The sequence below is a fragment of the Tachyglossus aculeatus genome, chromosome 14, assembly GCF_015852505.1.
Source record: "Tachyglossus aculeatus isolate mTacAcu1 chromosome 14, mTacAcu1.pri, whole genome shotgun sequence".
Lineage (NCBI taxonomy): Eukaryota > Metazoa > Chordata > Mammalia > Monotremata > Tachyglossidae > Tachyglossus > Tachyglossus aculeatus.
This window is the reverse complement of record NC_052079.1, coordinates 788,704-796,864: the sequence shown is the minus strand read 5'-3', so window position 1 is coordinate 796,864 and position 8,161 is coordinate 788,704. Positions and strand designations below refer to the sequence as shown.

The window sequence follows — 8,161 nt, the reverse complement described above, 5'->3', positions numbered from 1 at the left end:
TTGCTGATTGGGAGGTGAAAGGTAACACTTTGGAAACTAGTCACGTATGGGTCCAGAAAAATTGAATTAAAAATATTTTATTTCTGGTTCTTATTTGCATTGCCATTTGATCATAATAACAGTAAAAGTAATCTTTTAGACTGTGAGCCCACTGTTGGGTAGGGACTGTCTCTATATGTTGCCAATTTGTACTTCCCAAGCGCTTAGTACAGTGCTCTGCACACAGTAAGTGCTCAATAAATACGATTGATGATGATGATGATAAAAATAATAATAGTGATATGTGCTAAATGGTTTCTGTGTGCCAGACACTATACCAAGCATAGTATACATTCTTTGGATGGTATATATACTATATACCAAGCATATACTAGTAGTGTATACAAGTATATTTACAAGCATATATACAAGGTAATTGGACTGGACACAGTCCCTGCCCCACACGGGGCTCACAGTCTTAATAGCTGTGCAATTAATTGTGTAACTATTGGGATTTTAATCACAGATTTTTGATATTATTTTGGTCCATTTTTGTACCTTGGTGATGCATCAGGGCACCCTACAGTATTTCCTAGTTGAAGCCCAACTGCATTTAGCACAGTTTGACAGAGCTCCCGGTTTTCCTGGGACCCATTAAGACAGCTGGTCAAGGACACAATATTCCTCATTTTTCCTCTGGGCCCCAAAGACGTGGGGAGCCCCGAATCGAAGACCCCATAGCTCTCTGCTGCATGGTTCGATCCCCACGATGTTTTCACCCACTGGCGAGCTCCCGTTCCAATCCCAGCCCTTCTCCTGGCTGGCTGCATGACCACCCTGGGCCTCGGTTTCCTTCTCCTCTGTAGAGTGGGGCCAAGATGCCTATTATCCCTCCCTCTTAGGCTATGAGACCCATGCGGGATGGGGACCAGATCCGATCTGATCATCCGGTATCGCTCAGCCCTGGGACTCCATGCCTGGTACTGCTTAGTTTTGTTTTGTTTTGTTTTCTGTTTTGTTTTGTTTGGTTGTCTGTCTCCCCCTTCTAGACTTTGAGCCCATTGTTGGGTAGGAACTCTCTCTATATGTTGCTGACGTGCACTTCCCAAGCGCTTAGTACAGTGCTCTGTACAAAGTAAGCGCTCAATAAATACGATTGAATGAATGAATGAATGAATAAATGCTTAGCTCTGAGAACAGTTGATTCTCCCAGCTCAGGGCACGGTCTCGGGTGAGAAGCATCATCATCATCAATCGTATTTATTGAGCGCTTACTGTGTGCAGAGCACTGTACTAAGCGCTTGGGAAGTACAAATTGGCAACATATAGAGACAGTCCCTACCCAACAGTGGGCTCACAGTCTAAAAGGGGGAGACAGAGAACAAAACCAAACATACTAACAAAATAAAATAAATAGGATAGATATGTACAAGTAAAATAAATAAATAGAGTAATAAATATGTACAAACATATATGCATATATACAGGTGCTGTGGGGAAGGGAAGGAGGTAAGATGAGGGGGATGGAGAGGGGGAGGAGGGGCCCCTCAACCCCCCAACGTGGCCTAGTGGCTAGAGCCCCAGACTGAGAGTCTTAAGGACCAGGGTTCTAATCCCGGTTCCTCTGCTTGCCTGCTGTATGACCTCAGGCAAGTCACTTCACTTCTCTGGGCCTCAGTTACCTCATCTGGAAAATGGGTTAAGATTGTGAGCTCCATATGGGACAGGGAGCTGGGTCCAACCTGATTAGCTTGTATCTACCCCAGTGCTTAATACAGTGCCTGGCACGTAGTAAGTGTTTAACAGATTCCATAAAAAGATATCCTCTGAATGTGGGTGTCCCTCAAAGCTTAGTTCTGGATCCCCGTCTATTCTCCATCTACACCCACTCCCTTGGAGAACTCATTCTCACCCATGGCTTCAACAACCACCTCTATGCGGATGACTCCCATGTCCTGCCCTGGTCTCTCTCCCTCTCTGCAGTCTTCCTCTTCCTCCTGCCTTCGAGACATCTCTACTTGGATGTCCCACCGACCCCTCAAACTTAACATGTCCAAAACAGAACACCTTATATGCCCACTCAAATATTGTCCTTCCCCTGATATTTCACTGTGGATAGCATCACCATCCTTCCTGTCTCACAAGCCTGTAAACTTGGCATTATCCTCAACTCTTCTCTCTCATTCAACTCACATATTCCATCTATCACTAAATCCTGTTAGGTTCACCTTGACAAACCTCTCAAGGTGGCACCTGGAGAGTTTCCAGTACTCTACCAGTCTCGACTACCAGACGGAGAGTCAAGCAGAGGCATATCCATTCCATCCCTACCTTGTGCAGTGGCTAGCGAGTGGAAGGCAATCTGCTACAAGTCAAAACTCACCTGGCAGGGCAGCAGCAGCATGGAGACTCAGGTTTACTGCACGGAAGGAGGCAATGGTAAACCACTTCAGTATTTTTACCAAGAAAACTCTATGGTTTCACTACCAGAACGATTGCAGGTGGAAGCGGGGCGTCCTGGTTCAGCTGTGTCCGTGGCTTCGCTATGGGTCGGACACGACTCGACAGCATAAGACAACAACAACCACCTTCACAAAGTCACTAAAATCCACCCTTTCCGCTCCATCCAAACTGCAACCGCGTAAATCCAAGCTATTATCCTATCCCCCCTTGATTACTGCATCAGCCTCCTTGCTGACCTCCTAGCCTCCTGTCTCTCCCCACTCCAGTCCATACATCACTGTGCTGCCCGGATCATTTTTCTATAAATACATTCAGTCCATTTCCCCACTCAAGAACCTCCAGTGGTTGCTCGTCTACCTCCGCGCCAGGCAGAAACTCTTTACCATCAGCTTTAAAGCACTCAGTCACCTTGCCCCCCCATACCTCACCTCACTACTCTCCTATTATGACTCAGCTCACAACCTTCACTCTTTTAATGCCAACCTCTTCACTGTACTTTGATTTCATCTATCTCTCCACCCATCTCTCACCCTCCCTCTTCATATCTGACAATCACTCACTCCTTCAAAGCCTTATTGAAGGCTCACTCACTCCTTCAAAGCCTTATTGAAGGCACATCTCCTCCAAGGGGACTTCCCCGACTAAGCCCTCGTTTCCTCTTTTCCCACTCCCTTCTGTGTCACCCTGATTTGCTCCCTTTATTCACCCGTCCCTCAGCCCCACAACACATGTCCAAATCTGTCATTTATTTATTTCTGTTAAAGTTTTTCTTTCCCTCCAGACTGTGAGCTTGTTGTGATCGGAGAATGTGTCTACCAACTCTGTTCTGTTGCAGTCTCCCGAGTGCTTGGTACAGTGCTGTGCACACAATAAGAGCTCAATAAATACGATTGATTGACTGTGGGAGACAATTACCCTGTGCTGCCTGAGAGGAGAGACCGAATCAGAGAGGCCAGGGAAGGCCCTAGGGCCAATTTGGAACGAGACTTTGTCCGGGCCCAGACTTGGCGGGGATGTGGGTCACGGGTTTGGGCAGTTTCCCCAGTACCCCCACCCCCCAGACTCCTCCCCCCTGACTGAGAAACAAAAACTCCCCACGGGCCCGTCCTGCCGGGCACGTTTGGATGGATTTTGTGGCAGTTAGTTTTCGTAGGGCCTTGGGGAGGGAACCTGGATCGGTTCCTGGATTGCCATTGTGCAAAATTCGGCCTCTGCTCCAAGACTGGATCATATGACTCACTGGGATCTGCTGATCTCTCGGTGATTAGGACCGATTGCCCCGGGGGTGATGGTAGCGCCCGTCTGAGAGATCCCAACCCAGCGGGCTTCGGCCTGAGAATGGTGGTCCAGTGGTGGGTGCGTCCTGGGGTTTCCTCCTGGATCTGCTCATCCCTTCTTTCAGTTCAATTCATTCAGTCGTATTTATTGAGCGCTTTCTGAGTGTAAAGCACTGTACTAAGTGCTTAAGCATTGTACTAAGCCTTCACCCCACCCGGGACATGAACTTTGCAGGATCCCATGGAGCCAGATCTTGGTGGGGAGCAGGCCAGTCAATCAGTCAGTCAATCGTATTTATTGAGCGCTTACTGTGTACTAAGCACTTGGGATTCATTCATTCAATAATATTTTTTGAGAAGTTATTGTGCACAGAGCATTGTACTAAGCATTTGGGGGAGTACAATAGAACAATAAACAGACATATTCCCTGCCCACAATGAGTGCACAGACTGGGTGGGGGGACATAGATATTAATATACATAAATAAATTACAGATATGAACATAAGTCCTGTGGGACTGGGATAGGAGATGATTACAGGGAACAAGACCTGGGTCTAGTCTTGCCTGCTGCATGAACTTGGGCCAATCATGTCTCTTCTCTGGACCTCAGTTTCCTCCTTTGTCAAATGGGCATGAGAGACTTGCCCCTCTCTACCTCTCTCTCTCTGCCTCCCAGGGATTTTTTTTTGAGGTCTCCATGAGTTCGCTCCTGTGCAGGCACTTTGGGAAAATCAAAGCACAACACGTTCAAGGTGTCGATACGGAAGGTTCCCGAAAAATTTACTTTTGTTGTTGTTTTCAATAGTGATCCAGCTGCCCCCATGGGAAACCCTGAGTTTTCTATTTCAGAGAGACATGACTCACTGAAGAAAGGGTCAGGAGAGAACTCAGAGGAGCCACGGACAATCATCCAGACTGATTGAAGGCTAGAGGGATGGAGGCCACCTATTCTGGAGAAGGGAAGGCTGCATGGCTTTAGGATAAGGTGTTCCCGGATGGAAGGAGTGAACTAAAATAGTGATATTTACTGGGCTTCAGCTTTTCTGGGCCCTTGGCAGGGATGGGGGCACTGTACTAAGCGCTTGTGATGGTTCAGAGAAGAAACCTCCCCTGTGGAGCTTCCCCCCTAGGGGTTATAAACTTCCTCTGACCCTTGGAAAGTATCCATCCCCTTTCTTGTAGGATGGGAATTAGCTTGCTCTCTGTCCTGGACAGTTCCACCAATTGCCTGTGAGTCTCCTTGGTTGGGGAGAGGCCCGGCTGAAACCGGAAAGCCAGGAAAGCCAAGAACTGGAAAACAGCGACTGTCCCGAGGAGAGGAGGGCAGCCCTGAAAGCTCCCCCTCGGTCTCCGCCCCAAGAACCTCTCTGCCATGGGATGAGAGACAGAGACAGAGACAGGGAAAGAGAGCAGGTTGGCTCCGCTGGCTGTGCCCGGACCCAGCCCTACCCACCCCCCTGACCTAGAGAGTCTCAAGAGGGCCCAGGAAGTGGGAGTGTTGGCATCTCTCTCTCTTTCTTCTGACATTGGCATCTCTCTAGGGATTGGCATCTATCAAGCGCTCTGCACACAGTAAGCGCTCAATAAATACGATTGATTGATTGATCTATCTCGGCAGTGGCATCTCTCTCATAGTGTTGGTGTCTCTCTCTTCGTATTGTGTCTCTTTCTCCTGATGTTGGTGTCTCTCTCGGCATTGACGTCTCTCTCTCGGCATTGGCATTTCACTCTCTGTCTCTGTCTCTCCTGGTGTTGGCATCTCTCTCCTGGCGTTTCTGCTTGCCCCAACTAACCTCTGCCTCCCTCCAGGGGAGGAGTAATTGAAACCAAGCGCGGGGGAAGGGCTGCCGAGACGGGGACACGCCGACTCATTTTTAACCGGAGAAAACAATAACCGAGGAAAAGATTTCTTCCCGTCTTTAACAGCTTGGAATTCCTCTGCCTTTGCGGTCGGAAAGAATGCTTTCCGTCTCTCATCAGAAGGTCTTGCCGTTTTCCAGCTTGGTTTGGTCTTCTTTCCAAGAGAGAGGAGGATTCTGCGGCCTCCTTAAAACACTGACGGTCTTTGGCCCTAGGGAACTGTGTTGCTTGGTTGGGTCCAGAGAGTGAGTGAGGGTGTAGGCCCGGTGCTCGCTTTGTGCCCAGCCCTGTGCTAGGCACTGGACTAGACATGGTCTAAGAGGGAGGGAAAAACAGGGATAATACTAATAATAATAACAATTATGGCATTTATTAAGCTCTTACTATGTGCAAAGCACTGTTCTAAGCGCTGGGGAGGCTACAAGGTGATCAGGTTGTCCCACGGGGGCCTCACAGTCTTCATCCCCATTTTACAGATGAGGTAACTGAGGCCCAGAGAAGTGAAGTGACTTGCCCAAAGTCACACAGCTGAGTAGTGGAGCTGGGATTTGAACCCATGACCTCTGACTCCAAAGCCCGTGCTCTTTCTACTGAGCCATGCTGCTTTTCTATCCCCATTTTACAGAGGAGGAAACTGAGGCCCGGAGGAGTTAAGAGGCTCACCCAAAGGACCCACAGCATGCAAGCATCAGTCAGTCGTATTTACTGAGTGCTTACTTTATGCAAAGGACTGTACTAAGCGCTTGGGAGAGTATAATGTAGTAACAGAGTCAGCAGACACTTTCCCTGCCCACAATCAGCTTACACTATAGAGGGGGAGACAAGCATTAATAGAAATGAAGAAATTACAGATATGGACATAAGTGCTGTGGGGCTAGGAAGGGGGATGAATAAAACTGGGATCCCCTCTGTCAGAGGTCATGGGTTCAAATCCCGGCTCCGCCACTTGTCAGCTGTGTGACTTTGGGCAAGCCACTTAACTTCTCAGGGCCTCAGTCACCTCGTCTGTAAAATGGGGATGAAGACTGTGAGCCCCCCGTGGGACAACCTGATCACCTTGTATCCCCCCAGCGCTTAGAAGAGTACTTCGCACATAGGAAGCGCTTAACAAATACCATCATCATCATTCATTCAGTCATATTTATTGAGCACTTACTGTGTGCAGAGCACTGTACTAAGCGCTTGGGAAGTACAAGTTGGCAACATATAGACAGTCCCTACCCAACAGCGGGCTTACAGTCTAGAAGGGGGAGACAGACAACAAAACAAAACATGTTAACATCATCTAGGCTCCGCTGTCTCTTCTTTGGCCAAGCGGTCTCCAGCACAAGGAAGCTCGGTGTGACCCGTGGCCTGGTACTCGTGGTGTTTTCGAGTCTGGGTCTCCTCCCAGGGGCTCCATTCTCCATGGAAACAAAAGCTCTGGATTGGGTTTGGGTCCCGTGACCCCCCGGTGTCTCAGCACAGGCGGGGTGTGTGTGAGGGGCGAGGAGACTATACCCCGCTCTTCTTCCCCCTCTTCCCCGGCTGCGGTGGAGAATGGCTAAGGGATGTGGGCCGCATTGTGTGAATGGAATTTCCCCCGGAGCTGTCTCCCAAGCTCAAATTCCTCCACCGGCCTGAACTGGGGAGAAGGCCAGCTGTCTGGCCATCCACAGAGCTAGCAGGGGCTAGGGAGAAGAAGGGGGGCAATGAGAGGGGCTGGGAGTTGGCCTCAGGGCACAGGGTTGCCCCCGAGCCCCTTCCTTCCTCTCCCCCTCGTGCCCCTCTCCATCCCCCCCATCTTACCTCCTTCCCTTCCCCACAGCACCTGCATATATGTATATATGTTTGTACATATTACTCTATTTATTTATTTTACTTGTACATATCTATTCTATTTATTTTATTTTGTTAGTATGTTTGGTTTTGTTCTCTGTCTCCCCCTTTTAGACTGTGAGCCCACTGTTGGGTAGGGACCGTCTCTATACGTTGCCAACTTGGACTTCCCAAGAGCTTAGTACAGTGCTCTGCACACAGTGAGCGCTCAGTAAATGCGATTGATGATGATGATGATGATGATGATGATGGGCAGGGGGGGAGAGGAGTTGCCTGCCCACCCTCACTCGTCTCCCCTCCGTTTTTATTTTTTTTTTTGGTTCATTTTTTTAAAAATGGTATTTGTTAAGCGCTTACTATGAGTCAAACAGTGTTCTAAGTGCTGGGTTAGAGACAAGCTTAACTGGTTAGTACAGTGCTCTGCACACAGTAAGCGCTCAATAAATACGATTGATTGATTGATTGATTATATTGTCCTCTCCCAAGCACTTAGTACAGTGCTCAGAGCCCCATAAGCGCTCAATAAGTACCACTGATTGGTTAAGCAGCGTGGCTCAGTGGAAAGAGCCCGGGCTTGAGAGTCAGAGGTCGTGGGTTCGAATCCTGGCTCAGCCACCTGTCAGCTGTGTGACTTTAGGTAAGTCACTCCACTCCTCTGTGCCTCAGTTCCCTCATCTATAAAATGGGGATGAAAACTGTGAGCCCCATGTGGGACAACCTGATTACCTTGTATACCCCTCCAGTGCTTAGAACAGTGCTTGG

The 8,161-nt window shown here is 48.7% G+C and overlaps 1 non-coding gene across 1 annotated transcript; it reads left to right on the top strand.

The window, feature by feature from the left end:
- The first annotated feature begins 2,214 nt into the window (after nucleotides 1-2,214).
- Nucleotides 2,215-2,352, top strand: LOC119937381. The gene has a single exon (XR_005454054.1). It is a non-coding gene; the product is annotated as a small nucleolar RNA SNORA7 (small nucleolar RNA).
- Nucleotides 2,353-8,161: the final 5,809 nt, after the last annotated feature.